The 24,858-nt window shown below is 35.4% G+C and overlaps 1 long non-coding RNA gene across 1 annotated transcript in view; it reads left to right on the top strand.

The window, feature by feature from the left end:
- LOC105079040 (uncharacterized) overlaps nt 1–24,858 on the top strand; it is a 281,377-nt gene that overhangs the window by 217,613 nt on the left and 38,906 nt on the right. The gene's annotated exons all lie outside the window — the stretch shown is intronic.

Here is a 24,858-nt window from a genome sequence, read left to right as displayed (position 1 = left end):
AGAGGCCTCACACTGAGAAAAAGCTGTTGAAACTAGAATCAAAATTGAACAAGATGGGGTCAACAGAGGAGGAAGGAAAAAAAAAAAATATCTCGAGCAAGTGCAAGGAAGAATACAGACCAAGGAAATCTCAGAAAAACAAGCCACCACATTTTTTAATGCTACACGAAAACAGATGAGAGAGCTCTTTGAAGTTACCCTGACCCATACCTCCTTTCAAAAGTTTAGGAAAACTGGCTTCACATTAAAAAATTAACAATAGAAAAAGATTGAGGTCAAATTCCACACACTCAAAATTCCACACAATAAAAGAGAAAAACACAAAAACACATAGAGTAACATCTTATGGTCCAGTGGTTCTCAAACATTTGTTCTCAGCACCTCTTTATACTCTTAAAAAATAGTGAGGATTCCCCAAAAGCTTTTGTTTATGTGAGTTGTATCTTTGGATATTTACCCTATTCAAAATTAAAACTAAGTTATATTTAAAAACATTTACTAATTCATTTGAAAATAACTCACCTATTACATGTTCACATTAATAATATATTTTATGAAAAATCATTGCATTTTCCAAAATGCTAAAAGTAATTTAATGAGAAGAATAGCATTGCTTTACATGTATACAAATCTCTTTACTGTTGGGCTTAATGGAAGACAGCTGGAGTCTCATATCTGCTTCTGCATTCCATCTGTAATGATGAGCCATTTTAGTTGAAATATATGGGAAAAAAAACCCTGGTCTTAAATAAGTACATACTTGGAAAAGGAAGGAGTATCTTAATAGCCTTTTCAGATAACTGTGGGTATTATTCTTTAATATTATGCCAAACTATCATAAGTGATAATTGCTGGAAAGTTAGTTGCAACATGGAATATGAAACTCTGTCAACAAACTTTTCAAACTTTGTTCTATTAAAATCTATTCATTTATCTTTGTTTCTTTGCTTTTGTTTTTTAATTTTTTTTGAAGTATATTTGATTTAAAATATTAACTTCAGGTATACAGCATAGTGATTCAATATTTTTATAGGTTATATTCCATTCAAAGTTTGTACAAAATAGTGGCTATATTTCCCTATGCTTTACAATATATCTTTGTTATTTCTTTATTTTATACATAGTAGTTTTTATCTCTTAATTCCATTACCCTATTTTGCCCCTCCCCTCCTCCTTCTCCCCACTTGTAACCACTAGTTTGTTCTCCATATCTGTGAGTCTGTTTTGTTTCTGTTTTGTTGCATACATTCATTTGTTTTATTTTTTAGATTCAATATATAAGTGAATAACAGAGTATCTGTCTTTGACTTATTTCACTAAGCATAATACCCTCTAGGTCCATCCACATTGTTGCAAATGGCAGAATTTTATTCTTTTTATGGCTGAGTAATATTCCATTGTGTATATATACAACACATCTTCTTTATCCATTCATGCATTAATGGACCCTTAGATTGCTTCCATATCTTAGGTATTATAAACAATGCTGTAATTTGTAGACTTTTTGATGATAGTCATTTTGACAGGTGTTAGGTCATATCTCATTGTGGTTTTGACTTGCATTTCTCTGATGATTAGAGATGCTGAACATTTTTTCATGTGCCTGTTGGTACATCTTCTTTGGAAAAATCTCTATTCAGATCTTTTGTTCATTTTTTAATCAGGTTGTTTGTTTTTTCAATATTGAATTGTATGAGCTGTTTATATATCTTGGCTATTAACTCCTTATTTATCATATTATTTGCAAATATTTTCTCATATTCAGGAGGTTGTCTTTTTGTTTTGTCAGTAATTTCCTTTGCTGTGCAAAAGCTTTTAAGTTTAATTAGGTTCCAATTGTTTATTTTGCTTTTGTTTCTTTTGCCTTAGGAGATGGATCCAAAAAAATATTGCTACAATTTATGTCAAAGAGTATTCTACCTATGTTCTCTTCTGGGAGTTTTATGGTTTCAGGTCTTACATTTTGATCTTTAATCTTACATTTAGGGCTTTGAGTTTATCTTTGAACATGATGTGAAAAAAAAAAGTTCTAATTTCATTCTTTTGCATGTAGTTATCCAGTTTTCCCAGCACCATTTACTAAAGAAATTTTCTCCATTTTATATGTTCTTACCTTCTTTGTTGTAGATTAATTGACCATAAGTGGGTGGGTTTATTTCTAGGGTCTCTATTCTGTTCCATTGATCTATGTGTCTGTTTTTATACCAGTACCATACTGTTTTGATTACTGTAGCTTTGTGGTATAGGCTGAAGTCAGGGACTGTGTTACTTCCAGCTTTGTTCTTTTTGGTCAAGATTGCTTTGGAATGATTTGTCTTTGAATGGATTTTTTACCCATGCATAACTTTGTAATAATACATTGATCATTTGGATACGATCAGTTCACTGAATTACGTGGATCTTCCAAAGTTTGACACATTTCATTAAACAATAGCAAAATGTTGCACTTGTAAATCTCACCACCAATCTCACCTGAAAGTCCTTAAGTATTAGGGAGCTCTAAAGCCAGCTCATGGTGGCAAATCCAAGTTTTCCAAAATTCAAGTTTTCACTTGAAAACTCAAATTTTATCATTGGCAACAAGTACTGTCAGTTGTTTTCCTTGAAGTTTCAGGTTCATTTAGTTCCTTTTCAAAATATGTCTACAAGATGCCTAATTCTGAATAATCATAGTTTACCTGTTAATCATTCTTTCAAGTAAAGATGGTGTTCCTTTTTTTTTTTTTAAGTGATTAGTTAAGTTAGCAATTCAAGCAGTTGCAATATTCCTCCTGGAAACAACCATCATACCCTAGTATACAACTAGTGTTTTGTGTGTACTTCCCATTTTGTCACACACAGAACATTTTTTCAAAATGTGTACTCAAGGGATAAGATTTCATAAAGTTAATAATTTTTCCTGTTTCATTGAGGACATTAAGTGAAACTGGCTTTTTAAAAAATGTATATAAAATGTCTACTAGTATATTGTGTTCCCATTGCCTTGATTCATGATAAAATGCTAGCAATTTTATCTATCCTTGCTTTGAAATATCAGTGCAAATGTCAACACAGTAAAAGAGAGAAATAATGTCTTCACAATATCATGAAAATAGTTTTTCCCTTTCAGTGTGTCCAAAAGTGAACCATATTTTTAGGTCTGCTTTATAGCAATGAAAGCACTCAGATATGCTCACAGAACATACCAAGACTGTCAAAACTATTTGAAAATGAGCTAAAGGACATCAAGAAAATAATACAGTATTTGAAAGAATTACATAAATCAAACTTGAAAATAATTAGAAATGAGGTGACAGATCTAAGGAAGGAAAGGAAAAAAATTATTTCAAGATTAAAGATTAATCTAGAGCTAATAAACACTGTAGATTATGTGTTAAGAGGAATAGAAGCTGAAGAGGAGGATTTTTTTTTTATTTTTAAAAATAAAAGATAAATAGAGAGATAAAAAAAAGAATTTAAGGGAAAGTGGCACATATTAAAGATAGACAATGAAGTCCAACGTATAGACAATAAAGATCCTAGGGAAGAAAATCATAGCAAGAGATGAGAAGAAACATTAAAAATCTAATTGAAGAAAACTCTCCTGAAGTAAAAAAAAAAAAAAAAAAACAGATTTGAAACTATAGAACACCTCTGTTCCTAACAATATCAACTCAGAACAAATGAAACTAAGACACATTCTAGAATTGTTTTCAAGAAAAGAAGAAAGAAAACATTTTGGTCATCTAAGCAAAAACAGTAAGTCATGGGTAAGGTTAAGGAAATTAAATTAACATCAAACTTTTCAAGACCACCACCATATAACACAAGAAAGGGAGGTAGGATATTTAAAATACTCAAAAAGAGAAATTGTAAGCCAAGGACTTTATATCCAGAAAATTGACTTTCAAGTATCAAGAGCATGGGTAAATGATTATCAACATGCAACAATTCAGAGACTATTGTACCCATCAGCGCTTCCTAAGGAATCTACTAGAGAATGAACTTCAAACAATCAAAAGGACTAGGGAGACATTGATATGAGGGCTATTAGTGAACATTAAATATAGAATGTATAGTTTTCTATAGAACTAAGACAAAAATGAAAAGTTAAAAGGAAGAGAGTTTAGTATGTAATGTTTACATGCTTAGGCAATATAAATATAGTATAATGATTTTTTTAAAAAATGAGAGAATAGGGAGAGAATAATGCAAAAAAAATTATAGTTTTTCTCAGTACATAGTATTGTTTAACTGAGACTATTTTTTGTGTGCTATGAATGTTAAAACAAATGAGTAGTCAAATGATATTCTAATTCTATCATCCTTGGTCCCTTGAGAACCAAGATTCATAGTAGAGAAGGAAGGAGATAACAACTGTAACATAGAAGAGGCTAAGTAAAAATCTGTAGACCTGAATTTGAATTAGAAATATTACTGTAAACTCATGAGGTATTTTACCTTAGAAAATACAAATATAGATTTATACATATATACAGCCTAGTTTTGTCCACTGAAAAGGCCTAGAAACAATAACTAACCCAATAGCAATGAACTAATCTAGTATTCAAAATGTGGTCTTGAAATACCATTTCTTGCTACAAGTTTCTGAGAGAAATGGATGATTCTGAATCAGTAACAAAGAATGTATAAGAAAAGCTTAGAATATCTTCAGGAAATTGGTTCTAGTACCCTCTTTTGATACCAAAATCCAAGGATGAGCAAATCCTTTATGTAAATGGTGTAGTATCTGCATATAACCAACGCACATCCTCCCCTATACCTTAACTCATCTCTAGATTACTTATAGTACCTAATAAAATGTAAATGCTATATAAATAATTGTAAATACAATGTAAATACTATCTAAACAGTTGCCAGTGAGCAGCAAATTCAAGTTTTGCTTTTTGGAACTTTCTGGAATTTTTTTTCTGAATATTTTTGATCCAAGGTTAGTTGAATTCATACATATGGAATTGGTGGATATGATTATGTCAAAGGAACCCAGAAGCTAGCTTGAAGAGGCTCATACTCAGACCAAAGATTGGAAAATTTGAGCTTCAAAAAAATAATTACTATAATTGATTGGAACCTATCAACTATGTTTAAATCCATGAATTCATAATATTTTTTAACTAATTGATCAAGCCAGACACAAAAGACCATACATTGCATGATTTCATTTGTATAAAATATACAGAGTAGGTAAATTTGTAGAGATATAAAGCAGATTGGTGGCTGCCAGGAACTAGGGGATGGAAGAAAAGGGGAGTGACTGCTTAATAAGTAGGGGGCATTCTTTTGGGGTAATGAACATATTCTGGAACTAGAGACTGGTGATGGTTGCACAACATTGTGAATGTACTAAGTGTCACTAATGGTAAATTTTATGTTATGTGTATTTTGCCACAGCTTTTAAAAAACTGAAAAAGAAAAACGAATTGAGCACTGTCAGAGAATTATAGGAAATTAATTCATTATAGTGAAAGCTAGCAAATAAAAGAGAAACAATCAATTTCTCAGGAGTTTATCTTGCCTTTCCTATATTAATTTTACCACAGGGTAACCCAAAAGTAGGGAAAGGAGGGAAGGAAGGAACGAAGGAAGAAGGATGAGAGAGAGAGAGAGAGGGAGGAAGAAAAGAAGGAAAAAGAAAGGAAGAGAGAGAGCAATATTATCTCAGATTGCAAGTGATATAATTGTGTTTCTAGCCAACTGAAGTTGACAAAAAAAAAAGCCTAGAATTAATAAGAGAATTTGATAAGGTGACTGAGAAATAAATTTATGTATACATATATAAGCACACACATGCACACACACAAATACACGCCTAAGAAGCCAATAACTTTTTTCTATACTTTCAGCAATGGGGATAAAATTTTCATTCACAGCGATGACAAAACTTTTAAAATACTTGAGATAAATTTTACAAGGTCAGAACCTATTTAAGGGAAACTATAAACTCTTAATGAAGAATACATGAAATGAGACCACAACAGAGAAATTTATCACATTCCTAGTGGGAAGACAATTCATAAAAACATATACCTCCCAAAATTAAAATATAAAGTTGATGCAATTCTAATTAGAATCTAAATAAAGTGGTTTCAGTTTTGCTTGGGAACTGAATAAAATTATTTTAAAGAACACTATAAAAGAATACATACCAAAAATAGCTAACAAAATTGTTTTTTAAAAAGAATAGTAAAGGGTTACAAGCGATACAGAGAGGCAATTTTACCTAATGGTTAAGAACGTGGGCTCTGGAGTTACGGTGCCTGGGTTCAAACCCAGACTCTGCTACTTACTGGTGATATGGCCCAGAGCATGTTTCTTAAACTATTTGCCCTTTGATTTCATCACCAGTGAAGTGAGGATATTAATAGTACCTACCTCATAGAGGGTTTGTGAGGATTAAATTCAAATTGCTGAGAACAGTATATCATGGATACTACAACTGTGCTCTGTTATTATATTACAATTACTATAAGGTCAGTGTATCAAAGAATATGACAAAGGTCCAGAAATAGGCATAATGAAACAAATTAGAGAATTGGAAGTAGAGTCCATGATACATGGGAATTTAATGTAACACAAAGGTAGAATTTAAGTTTAGTAAAGAAAAAATATTTTATTTACAGAAGTGGCACAATGGGCTGGTCATCTGGAAGAAACGCATGTCATATACAAAAATAAATTCCAGATGGATTTCAGACTGAAATGTAACCAAAAAAATAAAACTTTTAGAAAAACTTAGGAGAATAATCAACCTTGGGATGAGAGAGGCATTCTTAAATAGGACAGAAAACTCAGACTCAATAAACAAATAGTCAGACAAACTTGAAAATGTACAATTTAATATATTGTATAGCAAAAATCATAAGCATAAATAAAATAAAAATAAATTATAGTCTGGAGAAATACTTGCAATACATTCATTCATTTAACAAATATTTATTTGGACACCTTTTATGCAGTAGGTGCTACTGGATACCATGCTGAATAAAATGTTTAGCAAATGCTGCAAGTCAAAGTTTGATTTATTATTTTGTCAATTGTCTATATGACAATCCTGTATTCATGGAGCTTACCTTCTAGGGATAGATGATAGATATGACAGATAACATACAAAAAGTTCATACAAGTAAGGGGTTGGGGGGAGCCCAATGGTAAGAATGGTAAGAAAATATAAAGACACAATTCAGAGAATTCCAAATAATCATAACAAATGAAATTGTATCTATCACATTTATATGGTTGAAATACTGCATATTTCTTCACAGAAGTCACTCACTTCATTGATGGGTGAGTAAGGTTCCAACATATGTAGTGCTAAAACTGAAAGAAATTTCAGTTTAATGAATATAGTTTTACGAGGATAAAAGATAGTTTAATAGTAGATCACATTTCAGATTTAATGACAATAAATTTATCAGGAAAAGTGAACTGGAATAGAACTCCATTTGTCAAATCATGTTTGAACTGTAATCATAGTCTGCATACAAATATGAGAGTTCAGCAATAATCAACTAAAGCACCTCGTAATATTCAATTGGCTATAAAAAAATTATGATACAGTACTGAATACTCCATTATTATTTGTAAATTATGTGTCTTTAATATCAGCAAAATTAACAATAAACTTATGTGCTTATATGTAACACTTTGTGTGTGTGTGTGTATTTGTATGTGTGTATGTGTGTGTAGAGCCAGTTAAATACTTACCAGCACACCATTGCTTCCACCTATATCCCTTTAACCAGAATTTATTCACATGGCCAAGGAAAGCTTGTTGTATCTAGGCAACCTTGTGACTAGCTAAAAATTCTATCACTACAGTAAAGGATAGGCTGGATTTGAGGTAATAACTAGCAGTCTGTGACACACCACTATTATTTTCATTTTATAAGAGGAAATTGAGACTCAGAGAGCTTAAATTAACTTGCCCAAGGGTCACTCATCTAATAAGACAATGAGATGAGATTTGAACTCATGTTTTAAACTTTTCTTTTTCTCTACACCAATCTCTACTGCCAGAAATATACTGAGTTTGAGGTAATGGTGGAATTTGCAAGTAAAAGATTTTTCCAACTTGCCTATAGGTATGTACTTGTAAGATGACTAATGTAGAGAAGGGTTTTGATCACAGAGAAAAGAAATCAATGATGGCTAGCATTTGAAAGTCAGTGGGAACAATGTGTTTCTCTAAAAGTTTATTTGCCTTCAGGGACATTAAATCCATGGATTTATCCAGGCAGTTAGGGAACTATGTACCTAGCTCCATTTTTTTTTTTTTCAGACATGGTCTGCATGATTTTTTTTCATTATTATCTTGGAAATAAACTTTACCACAGATACATCATGAGAGATGGATGGTAACCAAAGAGGGGAGAGAGGACTTGGACATGGGAATAAGGCAACTTGAAAACTGCCTTGTCCCAGTTGGTCCATAATACCGTCACCCTAATGTATTTAGCTCTGTGTGTGAATCTTATCTACTAGGCTTTAAACCCCTTGAAGTCAGGAACTGTATCTTGTTAAATGTCCTAACATAATTTCTTCATATAGTCAATAAGTAACAAATATTGGTTGAATTAATTATCATATGAATAGACTGTGATTAAATGTATTCAGTACTTGTTTATATAATATGTATCTCATTTCTTTTTGACTGAGTATCCCCTGAGAGGAAGAGCCATGTCTCCCATCAGGACCAAAGGTTATTCAATTATTTATCCAACAGATATCCATTAAACTTTTGCCATATGTGAAAATATTGGCCATTCCTTAGACTAGGAACTCCACAAGGGTGGAGATCACATTCCTCCTTTCTTTTGAAATTTCCCATAAAGGACTGTATATATTTAGAATGCAAGGTTCATTTTAAAAATAGCTAACATTTATTGGATGCTTACTGTGTGTTGCACCAAGTACTTTATATGTATTATTACTTTTAATCCCCATAACAACCCATGAGGTAGGCAGTATTATTACCCCCACCTTATAGATGAGGAAGTTGAAGCTTAGGAAATAAACCAGCAAAAAACAAACAAACAAACAAAAAAATAGATATATATAGTGTCAGAATCCCTGGATCCCAAATTTTTACCCACTGTCTTATCCTGCCTTCCCCTGGGCTACCGGCAATGCTAGTTCTCTGGCACAGCACTGAAAAACAATGAACCATTAAACAGTTTAACTTTGTAGCTCTGCCAAGGACACTGGAGTCTTCCTTCAGTCCCTCCCCTTCTTAGCTAGGGCTGACAGATATGATTTAGAGGTCAAGTTTTTAGACTAGGTGCCTTGTAAAAGAATCAGTGATGAACACCATTTCTGACAGATTTTTAGGATCTGGTTTTATGATTTAGGCAATAGACTACTCTCTCCTGTCTCTGGCTAATTAGAAAACTAAAAGTTGCCTTGTTTGCTGAAACTGGCACCCATATGTTGAAAATACCTTCAAAGAAACAGTGGAGTTTGAAGGAACCTTTTAGCAACTCCTGCTTTGTCTGGTTCAAGATGGATGTCTGAACTGATGCATTTACATTCCCTCCCTCCAAACTCAGTAATAGGGAATAGGAGGGAGGGACCATGCATAGACCAGAGGATGTGATGACCTTCTGGAAAATAGAAAATAGGTAAGACCTTATTTAGAGGTAAAATAGAACCCCAAATGCACATAAAGGATGAAGGTGGAGATGGATAAAAAATAATAAAGAAGAGAAAAAGGAAGGAAGGAAAATTAGAAATGTCATAAGTAGAACAACTTTATTAGAGAGTTGTTTATTTGAAAGCTCCATCTATGATGCAAACTAAAATGCAGCATGATTTCCAGCATATGATGGAATGTAAGAAAATGGAATGAATTTGACCTTGATACTTGAACAGGCTTCTTTGAACAGTTCTGCTCCTTCTCCAAGGGGTCAGCAACAATATTTGGGTATATCAAGGACGTTATTTAAAGAGACATAATATTAAAACATTGTCAAAAAGTTTCCAATTTTTAGATTAGTTCACAGAGAAACCATGGAAAATTTAGTTGCAGAATAGAATGTAAAGACTATACACCTGGACAAGATAAAAGTAGTACTATAGCTGACAGGAGCTGGGAGGAGAAGGGAGGAGGATGAAGTAGAGGTGCTAATATGTTCATGGTAGAGAATCAAAAGATACTGTCTAAAGTTGTTTATAAAACAACTAGAAACTGAAGTGTGTTCATAGTAAGGAGACAATTGATAAGATCTAAATTTGACAAATCAAGAAATAAATGATTAGTATGTAATTTTGAATGGTCATGGTAAACAACAGAATTTAAAATAAAATGGCTAAAAATGGATATTTCCCATCTATTCTAGAGAAACACTTGCACACGTGTACCAGGAAGTAGGGACAATGATGTTCAGTGCAGCTCTGTGTTCTAATAGTGAAAAATTGGAAATATCTAAACGTTCACTTTACATAATAAATAAATTATGACAGAGTGATATTATACAACAGTTTAAAGAAGTGAAATAAATATATATGCACTGATATGGAAAAATATCCAAGACATTGTTGAGTCAGAAAAGCAAGTTAGATAATAAATGCAGTATACCATTTGTGCAAAATAAAAAAACAAAATAAACATACCTATACAGATTATAAAGATCTGAGAGGAAACCCACCAGTATTAATAGTGATGGTAACCTCTGAGAAGGGGGCTGTAATTGGGGTGATGGTCAAGAAGGATGCTACCTTATCTGTTTGGTTTCAGATTTTTATGAGAAAGTGTTCATGCTTGATTTGTGTAGCCTAAAACTAATCATTTTAAATGGTTACTACTGTAGCAGATATAGAACTTTTTTGTTTAAAGCTATTCTTTACCATATCAATTTCTCCTCTTTTCTATATGTATGTACATACTACTTTAAAATAATAACTTTAAATGACAACAAAAATCAGTGTTTTTGCTCTTTTAGTTATAGAACACTTCATAGAACAGTGTAGCTACATAGAACAGTGTAGCTCTAAGCCCAAAGGTTGCCCTCCCACCAGCTCTATAAATGATCATTATTTATGACCACTTTGTGACATAGATGTGTACAGCTATTTACCATTTCTACTGGGAGGATGGATGTTCACATTCATATGAGACAAAACAAATCAAAATTCAACTAGACCGACTGCTGTGGGCTTGGGGATTAGAAGAGCAAAAATAAAAATAAAAAACAAACCCAGCAACATACTTCGGTAAATCACTTCTCCTTTCTGTCTTGTTCTTAAGAATTTACCAACCTCATCTGTGTTGTAGACATTTTTATGTACTCGCCACTGAGTTTTAAAAAGCATGAACAAAATATTTGGCTGAACTGGCCTCTGAACTGGAAGCGAGATTGTAATGGTGGGTCTTTTTGTCCAAGATTCAGTACTGCAGTGTATGTATATCACTCCATCTGTCCAGCGGTGGCCCTTTTTTCTTATCTTTTTATGCAGCTTTTCAGAAAGCATCAAAATTTTACCAGACCCCATAGGTTTCATTTCTTAAGACCAAATGAGATCATTTGAGCACCAGGAGGATGAGAGAATATTTCTTACAAGTCTTATTCAAATTCTGACCTTCTGATGACCTCCTTCCTTCAACATCCCACCATTTTGTTCTTTCTGAACCTCGAGGAGTGGGTTGAGTCTACCTTCCTCTTCCATAGCTTGTTTTTAAGGTATGATTCACTTGAGAAGAACCTAGAATCCTCCCAAAGCAAGAATCATCACAGACTTTGGTTCAGATGTTAATTTTGAGCTTTTTTTTTTTTTAAACCTATAAAGGAATTAGCATTATGGTGTTTGTTCACAAACAATATTATTTAATCCTCTCAACATCCCTGTAAGCTTGGGTATTATTACCATTTTAAAGAAGAGGAAACAGGTGAGAAGGGTTAGGAACTTTGCCCCAAGAGACGCATCACAACAAACTGCTCTCCATTCCAGGCCTTTAACACAGCTCTGCTGGTCCAGTTATCTAACCAGAGGTCGTTACTAAAATATCTCCTGGGCCTTCCTTTATAAAAGCACCATTATGCTTTTAGTAAGCTTCCAGGGGCTTTAATGGGGAGATCTCCTAATGAATCCCTTTGAAGTTGCCAACACCTTTCAGACATATTTGCACCAACACCACGCGTTGCTTTTTAACCTGTTGAAACAAAGCTCCCTATCTTTGATGTTAGGCTCTGAATCCTAACCTGTGTTTCTACCTGGGCAGTGCATTTAGGGTGGTTATCTGCCACCTGAAAAATAGACCCATATGTATGGTGTCCCATTGTCACCCTCTCTCTATATGAGCCCATTTTTTTTTTCCATCTAGCTGATGTTTGAAACTTGCCCCTGGGATATGCAGGAGAGGACCCCCAAATCAAGGTAAGGAAGGAAGATTAAAAGGCTAAAACGGCAACAACAAAAACAGAAACGTTACAGGATCATTCCTACCCCACCTCATGTCACTGGCTGGGCCGTCACATTATTCCACTCACCCTCATGTTGATGGTACTTAAACCAAACCATGAAAAGCTCAAAGCTTGGAGTTTGGTGCATAAAATCGAGTCTTCACTTACTCCATCTGCCAGTTCCTTCATTCTCCCAGGCAATACTAAGTCTGCTCCAATGTCATCTAAGCTTGTCCTTCCCCTTCCAAGCTGAAATATTTTCACTATCTGCCTCATTCCCATTGGTCCAAAGTGTCTGTGCCTTCCAAGCCAATCCATGCAGATATACAAAAAGGCTTAGAATAGAACCTCCCTTCTCTTCTCGAATAAAGCACACATAGTTCCTTCAAGCCTAAAAATATCCAAAACTAAAAAGAAAAATTATAAATATGTAAAATTTCCCGTCTTATTTTTCAACTAATTTATCATGAACATCTTCCCACATCAATCAGTTTTGTGCAGCATTCTTTCTAATGTTTCAAGATATAATTATGCTTCCCTGTCTTCCCACTATTGAGTGCTTAGGTTCTCTCCAGTTGTTCATCATAATGAACATCTTATACCTAAACCTATACATACGAAGTATGATTTCTGTACCATAAGGGAAGTAGCCTGATGAACAAGGAGGATACCCCCTGGAAGGCCTGTTATGCAGCTTCATTTTCTGTGTGTGATTGGGGTCAACCCTCCTTTCAACAGTATCTCTGTCCTTTGCTTACAGTCATCAGCCTGAAACCTATTAGTTGTGGACAGACTGGGGGAAAGGGTTTGGGAGCTGATAAACCTTGACATTTGTGTCTGAAAATTCACTGTTACTGTATATATTCTTTTTATATCAGTTTGGATAAAAGCTGGTAAAATTTAACCCAAGCCTTTATGGACAATTCATGAGAATTCTGTCTGGGCAATTAGAAAGGCAATTGAGTTTTTCTAGAGTAAATTTGGAGTTTGTGGGGCCAGCAGCTGATCTGAGCCTTGGATTGGCCACTTTTCTTTCCTTGTTTTCTGTAGCCCTTTTAAAATCAGCTTCAGAAGGTCAGGAGAGGCAGTAATTGCCCCTCATTTCCAGCATTATGTTGGAATATAGGCATCATGATGATGGTGATGATAATGATGATAGTAATGATAGCATAAGTAGACTCTGGTTAAACCACTTATTCTACCAGCAAGATTTTCTATTCCAGAAACAATACTATAGAACAGAAGAACAAGATAATCAGAACTGGGGTCTTCTCATCTCAGAGGAAACGTGGGGGCTCAGTGCTCTCCCCACTCGCCTGCAATGGGATCCAGCTGTGTGTCCGTTCTTCTGTCCCTAGTTCGTGAAGGGCAGACGTTACAATTCTTTGATGATTAAAAAGCAAGACATTTGAGGATTAAACTAGAATTGAGGCAAAGGTTCATAAATCTCCTTTTAGCCACAAGAAGACTGAAGACTTTGCCTGAAAAATCCTGAGGATAAGGGACTGATATGCTATCCATCACCTTGATGTGTTCAACATTCAGTTATAGAGAGGAGCTCAATTTTAATGGTATACTAGGAAAAGAGTCTGGTGGGCAATCAGGTATTGATTTAAGGTATCCCAGAGAGTGTGTATATTCTGTGTCAGAAAGATGGAGGATCTTTTTCTTGTGACCAGAATTAGAGATCTTTCTAGCAAAAGACACCTGAAGGGCATCTGTATATCACACCAGGGGCAACTGCCTGGTCCTCAGCGATTACCACTTCAATTTTGGACCATGGTCCTCTCATAAAGCGTTAGGCTTGAATTTACAATGTGAGATGCTGTTATTCAAATTCATTTTCATTTAATGAGGCAAGGACATATGATATGAATGGGAGTCAGCCTTAGATTTGGGAATATTATAACAGTTCCTGTGTTGTATAATTCAAGGATCACCAGGAAGACTCTGCTCTGTCTGCCACCAGATGTACCCATTGCTTGTATTAAAGAACTTTTTTCCTATTTAGCCTTAAAGCCTTTCTGGCTCTCAGAGTCCTCAGTAATGACATAAATACCTCTGGAAAGGGTCACACAATCAGCTAATATTTTAGAAGGGATTCATTTTATTATCATGTTCATATTATATCATATTTTTAAAACTAATGTAATAGCTTATCTAATTAAATCTTACCTAGAACTCCAATATATAAAGGCATAGTGACTCTGGCTGAAGCAGGGCTCACCTATGCAGCTTCCTCTTCAACCCAAGGAAATCCAGAAAAGCAAGAGTCAATTCTATACTTTTAATGAAATTTGAATTAAATATTTTCAAGGCTCTGTATGTAAGGAACACTGAAGAACCTTAGAGTTCCTCAATATCAATATACAGTTTGGATAATTTAAAATTGGACAACTAGGCATTATGTGCTTCTCCATATAATGCAGTAGGAAGGACATGAGACCACCTATGAAATATCCCCACCAAAAAAGCAAAAAATCTAATCAAGTCTCTAGTTCTAAAGTATCTATTTACAGGAAATAACGGGATAGAGAAGTAAGTCAAGTTACACCATGTGGAAGCAGTCAGCCAAATACAGGATGAGGGAAATCCTACAGGACAAATGACCTGGCTTGTTCAACAAATAAGTAGCATAGAAAGGAGGAGGGGGGAAAGGGAGACTATTAGATTTTAAAAGATTGAAACAATAACAAAAGGGCAACCCAGTAAAATTAAATTTTATTAAACTGAATTAAATTAAAAATGGGCAAAGGACTTGAATGGACATTTCCCAAGTAAGCTGTATAAATGGCCTAGAAGCACATGAAATGATGCTCAAAGTCATTAGTCCTTAGAGAAATTCATATCAAACCCACAATGAGATACCACTTCACACCCAGTAGGAAGGCTATAATAAAAAAGGTAGAAAACATTAAGTGTTGACAAGAGGCTGGTACTCTCGTACACTGCTGATGAGAATGTAAAATGGTGCAGTCCCTGTGGAACCAGTTTGGCAGTTCCTCAAAAAGTTAAGCATAAACTTACCATGTGACCCAGCAATTACACTTTTGGTTATATACCCAAAAGGAATGAAAAACTAGTACTCAAACAAATACATGCACAAGCATGTTCACAGCAGCACTGTTCAAAATAGCCAAAGATTAAAAACAGCCCTAATGTCCATCAACAAATGAATGGGTAAACAAATTGTGGTACATACACATAATGGAATATTATTCAGCCATAGAAAGGAATGAAGCACTGATACACACTATAACATGGATGAACCTTGAAAACATGTTCATGGGGGAAAAAAGCCAGACAGAAAAGGTCATATTGTATGATTCCATTTTATGAAATATTCAGGACAGGTAAATCCATAGCAATAGAATGCAGATTGATGGTTGCCAGGTGTTGGTGGGAGGCAGGAGTAGAGAGTTCTGGGTTTCCTTTTAGGATGATGAAAATGTTTCATTAGAGGTGGTTGCACAAGATTGTAACTGCACTAAGTATCACTGGTTGGTTTGCTTTAAAATTATTCATTTCATGTTATCTGAGTTCCATGTCAAAAAAGATAGGTAGATAGATAGATAGATAGATAGATAGATAGATAGATAGATAGATAGACAGACAGACAGATACATACATACATACATACATACATACATACATACATACATACATAGATTGATTTTTAAAACACTTGAGAAATATACCAACCAAAAGGAGTGTATAGACTTTGTTGGTTTTGATCCTAAGTCAGTCAAAGTAATTATAAAAATATATTTTTGAGGCAGTTGGTGAACTTTGAACACAAACTGAGTGTTAGATGACATTAAGGAATTACTACTAATTTGTGAACTAATGGCATAGTGATTGTGCTTTTAGAAATCCCTTCTCAGTTTGAGATTCATTCAAAGGTGAAATAATATGATGTCTGGGATTTGCTTTAAAATACTATGCCCCCAAAAGAATACTGAGAAGGGTAATAGTTGAAATAAGATGCAAAATTTGACAATTGATGTGGCCAAGTAACAGGGACATAGGCATTATTGCTAGTTTTGTGTATATTTGAGATTTTCCATAATGAAACACTTTTTAATTTAGTTTACAAACCACAGATTTATTTAATGCCATTTATGGTCCTTTGAGACGACCATAGGATAGGTACTTGGGAGGTTTTGAAGAACATGGGGAGAGGAGGTAGGGAGAAGGAAAAGCAACAGGTAGAGAAAAGGAATACTGAAAAAGAACACAAAAGGAGTCTAAAAGCGTATACTCCACAACTTTGCGGGGGCTGGATCCTTGAGGAGGAAAGAGAAAACTGTGCCACAGTCCCACCTGATTATGCTTCCAGTGACTACAATCACAGAAAGCCAGGACATGGGGTAAAGGACTCTCAGTGTGCCCCTTCCCAAGGCAGAAGAAACAGCATCTTCATCTTAATTACCAGTGGCCAAGCATTTACTGCACCACCTGTGTATAAATTACTGTGGTTATTAGCTGCTCCAAGTTAAACCACAGCCTTAATCAGCATCCTGCCAGTAGTGAGTGATGGCATCCAAGTAGCACATACAGAACTTGGGGACCTGGAGGTGGAGAGGACCTGAGAAATCACAGATCCCTCTTGATTTTGTGAAGTTACAACGGACATTAGCAGTGTTGAGTGCACTGGTTAGAAGCCTTAGGCTCTAGTCCCAGCTCTACCAGTTGCCAGCTGTGTGTACCTGTCTCTAGCCGTGTAAGACTTTGGTTACCAACTTTCAGCACCCTCTTTGCAGAATGAAAATTTGGATGGTTTTTCTTGTCCTTTCTATCTCTACAAAGCATTCACTTCATTCATTAATTCATTCATTGCATGAACATTTATTCTATGGATAACCTTAATACATCCAAAGCTAGCAAATAACTCTAAGGCTAGGGTTAAACACAGAATCTCTAGAAAGTTTTCCCTCATCAAAATTCTCTAGTGGCCTCTTGACTTCATTAGTTCATAGTTAATTACACAAGTCTTCTCCTCTAAATGGGAAAATTTAGCAAATATCTTTCTTTACCCTAGTCATGGTGGCCTCATAGGTGAAGTCCTAATATTATAGAAGGAAACAGCTTTATTTCACAATTATTGAAGGGCAAGTAGTTCTTCCTGCATTTGTTTCCTTTCCCTTAATTAAAAAAAAAATTTTAAAATTTTGCCATCCAGAGAAACCTTTTAACATTTTTCTGTATGTCTTTCCCAGCATCATTTGTAGTGGTTACATAGTATGCCTTTGTATGGATACATTATGATTTCCTTAATCATTCTCTCCTTAGGTAGTTTCTTAGTATAAAAATATTGGGAGGGACACCCTTATACATACATCTTTGTTTACTCATTCGAGAAAATCCTAGAAATGGAATTTCTGGGTCAAAGAAAACGCACATTTATAATTTTGATAAAACTGTTTAAATGCCCTCCAGAAAGACTGTAGCAAATTATACTCCCACAAATATTATATGAAAATATCTGTGTCACTACATCCTTCCCAGTGTGTGTTAGCATTCATTTCAGTCTTTGCCAATCAATCCTTCCTGACATTTTACAGGGTCTCCTTAATGCTGTGTTTGTGTTTCTATACCTGAGAGGTGCTATAATGCTGTTGTAAGTTTATCCAGAGGTGGCAGCTTCTTTCCTCTGTTTCTGAGGGGACAGGAATCTGTCACAAGTCACCTGAACCTCCTAGCTCTCAGAGCAACTCTCAGGAGTGTGCAGGCTGTCTTAGCTTCTCCTTTTCTTTGTCCTGCTGCTAAACTACTTTCCACTTCAACACGATGCTCCCAGCTTCAGGAAGTACTCATCCAGAGTCCCTATTTTGTCACAAGCAACTAAAAGGTAATTCTTCACAGCTCTTCTTTCGATTATGTAAAATAAAGCCCCAATTCTGCAATTTACACTTGATTTTTTGGTATAATGTGAGCTTTACTGAAGTAGCTATGAGTGATAGAGGAGATTCTGTTTGATTTGGATTCCTTTCAATTATGATTTCCTGCTAGCTGCCTGACTTACCGTTAGCCAAACACAGAGGGAGCATGGCACCATAGGTAATTCCGTTTTTCTTTCTTAAAATATTCAGTTTAATAGGAGTTGTCAAGAACCTATCAGGTGGCTAGGGCTTTTTTTTCCCGCAGCAAATTAAACATGTAACTGATCTATTCTTCTGGCCAATCTTCCTTCCCCAATCCTACCAACATGACACAATAGTCATGACTTTATGAAAACGTAAGGAGAGAGGTTACAAGAACCAGTAAGGTTTAGAATATGCTGTCTGCCAGCCTAAGATGACTTCATGAATGCATACAAATTACTATTCCCATTTTCTCTGCAGAGAATAGGCTGTTACATATGCTCTCAGCTGCATTGTGAAATCAGGTTTCTATCTTCCAAGCCTCTCCCCCAAACATAAGCCTGTCTCAAAAAAACTGCTGGTCCAGGTAGTGTTCCTGGCCAATGCGCTGATAGCAGAAATGAGGGTGTTTTATTCCCTCTGAAGAGGACAAAATGTGAAGGCCTGGCTTTTTAGAAGGGTCATAGAGGGCTATGGATTTTTGCTGGTCGTAAATCAAACTTGATAAAAAGCAATGTGCTTTCCCGGAAGGTATGATTTGAAGTAGCCCTGACCCAGGGCATGGTGAATATACAGCACGTTAAATAAGAGGCGATAGTCACCTGGGCGACAGCTGGATGACTCCAATAATTTTTAAAAGTCTGTATATTGAAAACTCCAGGGAGTGCTTTCAGTTTGTAATCTTTTGGAAGAAGCACTTCATTTGCTGGGCACAAGGGGCAGCTGTTGGAGTCCATGGCCATCAGAGGGCTCCCCTCCCACTTTACTTTGAATTCACTCACACTCTCTTTTCCCCAAAAAGGAAGAACCAGTTGGTTTAGGGCAGCGTTACCCAACTTTTTTGAACACATGCCTTATTTAGATAGATGTAAAATTACATACACATACTCCCACAGATATTCTGGCAGCCTCTACACATACTGAACTTAGAAATCATCACCTTCTATATACCCCCACTAGCCTGGGAGATTTTACCTAGCCTTACTTGTTTTTTCATTCTGAAAATGGTAAGAGATTGTTTTTATTTGCTTCAAAGAGTGAAAATGACTTTTCAAACTATATATTTCTCCTAAGAATGGATAATGGCCGTCCTGGAGAATCAAGAAATACCATATTCTTAATACTAGTCTAGACCCCTTTCCTCACACCATTCCTATGTTTAAGATCCTAGCCAAAGGCTCTATTTGGTCATCTACACTTTAGCACAAGTCTGCATTACTCTGTTGCTTCTCTGGAGATATGTGCAAATTAAGCGTGATCTCTAATTGGAAGTGAAAGGTTTCTGATTGGAGGGCATACATTCAAAGTGGGAGGTTGGACTCTTATAACTCCCAAACCTGGCAGAATCAGGAGCCCACACAGACCTACTGAATCAGCCTCTCCAGTGGTATGATTTGGGAATCTTTATTTTTGTAAAGTTCCCCCGGGTGTCTCTGATGAATGTTCAGCTCTGTATTCAATCAGTTGACCTTGTAGTGGACATTTGCTTTGTCTGGCTGCTTCAATTTTTTTTTTAAATATTCTCATCACATATGTATAGTTCTCCACATTGTGAATACCACCCTCCCATTGAAAAATCTAAATAAACCACTCTCCTAGATTCATTTGTTGCTGAGATGTGAGCATGTGACTGGTTCTACCATTCAGGGGCACTTATATGAGATTTTGATTCAGAAAGAGCTACCTAAGGAAACAGCTTGGGCACTGGGAGTCCATTTTTGCTAGCACAGGTGACCTCAGAGGCAGCATGTTTCTGGGGTTGTCAGTGGTGCTGCAGCTTGCAGATTATGGAAGAAGCTGTGCTGTTCTGAGGTCTGGGATGGCAACAGCTCCCACACCAGGCAAATTCAGTGGTATAGTTCTAGATGTTACTCCTAGGGGCCCAGTCTAGAGTCCTAATTCTCAGTCTTGACTATGCAGTGGAATCACAGGAGGAAATAGTTTAAAAAACAAACAAACAAAATCTTATGCCTGCATTCTACTCCAGATACTGATACATGGTACAGGGTACAATATGGGCATTAGCTCCCAGGTGATTAAATGTGCAGCCAACTTGTAACAGTGATTTAATAAATACCTTCCCAAGTAAAATAGCTAAAATGCATCTATGATCTGCAACTAAGATTCCTGAACAGTACAGATGCCTAAGATCCCTTCCAACTCTGAAAATATAGAATTTTATATTGTTCTATCTTTTTAAATTGCTAATGGGGTACCAAGACAATTCAATGGAAAAAAAATAGTCTCCTCAACAAATGGTGCTAAGATAACTGAATAGCCACATACAAAAGAGTGAAGTTGGAACCCTACCTCACATTATATACAAAAATTAACTCAAAGTGAATTAAATACCTAAACGTAACAGCTATGAGTATAAAACTCTTAGAAGAAAAAATGGATGTAAAACTTCATCACCTTGAATTTGTCAGTGATTTCTTTCATATGTTACCAAAAGCAAAAGAAGCAAGAGAAAAATAGATAAATGGGAGATCATCAAAAATTAAAACTTGTATGCCTTAAAAGATATCATCAAGGAAGTAAAAAAAAAAAAACTGACAGAATAGAAGAAAATTTGTAAATCAGATATCTGGTAAGTAAGTTGTATCTAGATATATAAGGAACTCCTAAAAAAAAAAAGAAAGAAAGAAAGAAAGAAAAAGAAAATAAACAAAAAGAACTCCTGCAACTTAATAACAATAAAAAAAAATTAAAATGGGTAAAAGTTCTGAATAGACATTTCTCCAGAGAATCTATAGAAATGCCCAATAGCACATAAAAAGATAGTCAACATAATTAGTCATTAGGGAAATGCAAATAAAAAATTAAATTGAGATACCATTTCACACTCACTGGGATGACTATTTAAAAATAGCAAGTGTTGATATGAATGTGGAGAAATGCCTTATACACCACTGATGGGACTGTGATATAACCATGTTGGAAAACATTTTTTCAGTTCCTCAAAATGTTAAACTTAGAGTTACCCTATGACCCAGCAATTCCACTCCTCAATACATACTAAAGAGAAATGAAAACATATGTCCATATAAAAATTCATACATGAATATTCATAGCATCATTATTCATAGTAGGCAAAAGTGGAAACAACCCAAATGTCCATCAACTAATCAGAGGATAAATACAATATGAGTTATGCATGCAATGGAATATTATTCAACAATTTAAAAGAATGAAGTGCTAATACATGCTATAGCATGGATGAACCTTAAAGACATTACACTAACTATGGAAGCCAGTCCAAAAAAAATTATATGATTTCACATTTATGTGAAATATCCAGAATAGGCAAATCTGTAAAGAGAAAAAGTTGATCAGTGGTTTCCTAGGACTGGGAGCGTTGAGGAAAAGAGATGTGGATGCTAAAGGATATGGGGTTTCTTTTGGAGATAACAAAAGTGCTCTAAAATATATTGTAGTCATAGCTGCACAAGTTTGTGAATATACTAAAAACCATTGAACTGTACACTTTAAAGATATACTATGGGAATTATACCTCAATAAGGCTGTTAGAAAAAAATTTTGGAGGAATTTCAAAACTTGACCACTGACAGAGGAAATATTTGGGAGGAAGAGTGATGGAAAAGCTTTTTAGGACTCAGAAGATCACCCCACACAGCCAGCTACCTTCTCTGTCTGTTGATAAAGTACAGTTCAGAAAGGCATGATCCCCAAAACAACAGGGGACCCCAAAATATATGATAGTAAAAAGATCTTTAATAGTAATTAAAATACTTTCTGAGAGGAGGTCACAAAAATAATAGTGCATAACTAATCAACCTCTTTCTTGTAGTCAGAAAGAGGAAGGAAAAGAGAGAGGAAGGTAGGAACATAAAGGGAGAGGAGCAATTGTGCTGGATATCCTCACATGGCTGGGTGCTGAAGTCAGGCAGAAAACTTAATCTGAGCCAGCACAGAGACAGAGGAGGCTGGGAAGGTAGGACCAAGGCAGAGAGCAAGTGTAAAGTCCCTTTTAAAAAATGAGAATGTAAGAAATGTTTGAGAGCTTTGCATCGTCAAACTGTTGATAGAGGTTACCTCTGGGGAGAGGTTCAGAGTGGAAAGAGAAAGGGCACTTTCACTTTTTATCCTATTTTTCTTCTTTGTAATTAAAATTTTCTGTAACAAACTTGTTTTACTTTGTGATTAACAACCTAAGAATGAACTAGTTTGCTTTATCAAGTATGAGCATGACTATTTAAATGAGAAAAAAAATCAGGAAAAGAACCATGAAGCAGAAGGAAAGAGAAACAGGAGAGGAAAGGAACAGACAGGACAAAACTCACCACCAAAATGCATTTGGAAAGGGAAGTTAATACATTATTACTTCAAAAATTTAAAAACTAGTTGCAGAAGAGTTTCTGTAGCACAGGATAACTAATAAAGACTATGTCCTTGATTTTGTACTTGCCAATTTCAGTGATTTTCTCAAGGTCGCATAATTAAAAGTAGACTAGAATTTTAGTAAAAAAAAAAAAAAAAAGTTAGGATAGGTTGGAGTATTGGATGCCAGGCTAGTATTTTAGTTTATTTTACAGAATCTGAGAATTTCTTAAAGAATTTTAAGCAAGTGGGATTGTATTTGGTAGTGACATATAACAATGGTTCCCAAACCTGGCTGTGCATCAAAATCATAGTTAGCTTTAAAAAATATAGTGATTCTTGGGATCTACCACCTTTCTCATTCAGTAGATTTGGGCTAGGTTCCAGGAATCTTTATTTATAAACCTCATGTGTTTCTGATGCTCTATCATATTTAGGAATTGGGGGAATATAGGACAGATTAGAGTGCGGGAAATAATGCCAGCAGGGAGACAGACAGGAGATTTCTGGTAAAGCTCTGGTATAGGGTGTTGCAACACTGAAGTGGAATGGTGGCAGAAAGAAAAGAATCAATATGACTATCATTATGAAGGTTTGGTGAGTGCCTGACTCTACAACCCATGAGGCAAATATCAGAGTATTTTTTAATAATTATTTTTATTGAGTTATAGTCAGTTTACAATGTTGTGTCAATTTCTAGTGTACAACACAATTTTTCAGTCATACATGAATATGCGTATATACATTTTTATATTCTTTTTCACTATGAGCTACTACAAGGTCTTGAATATATTTCCCTGTGCTATATAGTATAAACTTGTTTATCTATTCTATATGTACCTGTCAGTATCTACAGATCTCGAACTCCCAGCCTGTCCCTTCCCACCCACCTCACCCCTGGCAACCACAAGTTTGTATTCTATGTCTGTGAGTCTGTTTCTGTCTTATATTTAATTTCATTTGTCTTCTTCTTCTTCTTTTTTTTAGATTCCACATATGAGTGATATCATATGGTATTTTTCTTTCTCTTTCTGGCTTACTTCGTTTAGAATGACATTCTCCAGGGATATCCATGTTGCTGCAAATGGCATTATGTTGTCGTTTTCTATAGTTGAATAGTATTCCATTGTATAAATATACCGCCACTTCTTTATCCAGTCATCTGTCGATGGACATTTAGGTTGTTTCCATGTCTTGGCTACTGTAAATAGTGCTGCTATGAACATTGGGGTGCAGGTGTCTTTTTAAATAATGGTTCCTTCTGGATATAAGTCCAGGAGTGGGATTGCTGGGTCATACTTTAAGTCCTTTGAGGAATCTCCATACTGTTTTCCACAATGGCTGCACCAAACTGCATTCCCACCAGCAGTGTAGGAGGGTTCCCTTTTCTCCACAGCCTCTCCAGCATTTATCATTTGTGGACTTTTGAATGGTGGCTATTCTGACTGGTATGAGGTGATAATACTTCATTGTAGTTTTGATTTGCATTTCTCAAATATCAGCCTACTTTATTAACAACTCAATATCCCCAAACTTTGCATAGTGTACCTCATATAGTAAGGGCTCAATAATATTTACTGAATGAATGAATGAAAAAAGAGAGAGTCAAAACTAACTCTAGGAGTTTGAGTAGGGTGAATTAACACTGGTGGTACAGACATTTAGGGACTCTGGTTTCAAGAAAAATAATGAGACCAATTTTCCATGGTTGAGTCAGAAAGAATGGTAAGATGTTCAATGCTTTAGGGATTACGGGGGAACTTGTGCCTACATCTCTCTAGGGCATTGTGGCTTGGACAGTACTGGGAAGAAGTAGTCTGGATAATGTTTTCACTGTCTAAAGCCTTTATATAACTGTCTGCAAAATTAGACTCTTTGAGACATTCAATTGGGTCATCAGGTCTTGCTGTGTTCTCTGACTGCAGGTGGGAGGTTCACAACTAGGTGGTTTTCTACATCTCCCTTTTTGTAGATTTTAATTGGGTCAGCTCCCCTCTACACCTTCAGTCAGCATCTATGAAGGAGTTTGTACTCCAGCC

This window comes from Camelus bactrianus, chromosome 15 (assembly GCF_048773025.1).
Source record: "Camelus bactrianus isolate YW-2024 breed Bactrian camel chromosome 15, ASM4877302v1, whole genome shotgun sequence".
Taxonomy (NCBI): domain Eukaryota; kingdom Metazoa; phylum Chordata; class Mammalia; order Artiodactyla; family Camelidae; genus Camelus; species Camelus bactrianus.
Note: the sequence above shows the minus strand (reverse complement) of the source record. Positions and strands in the feature narration are given on the sequence as shown.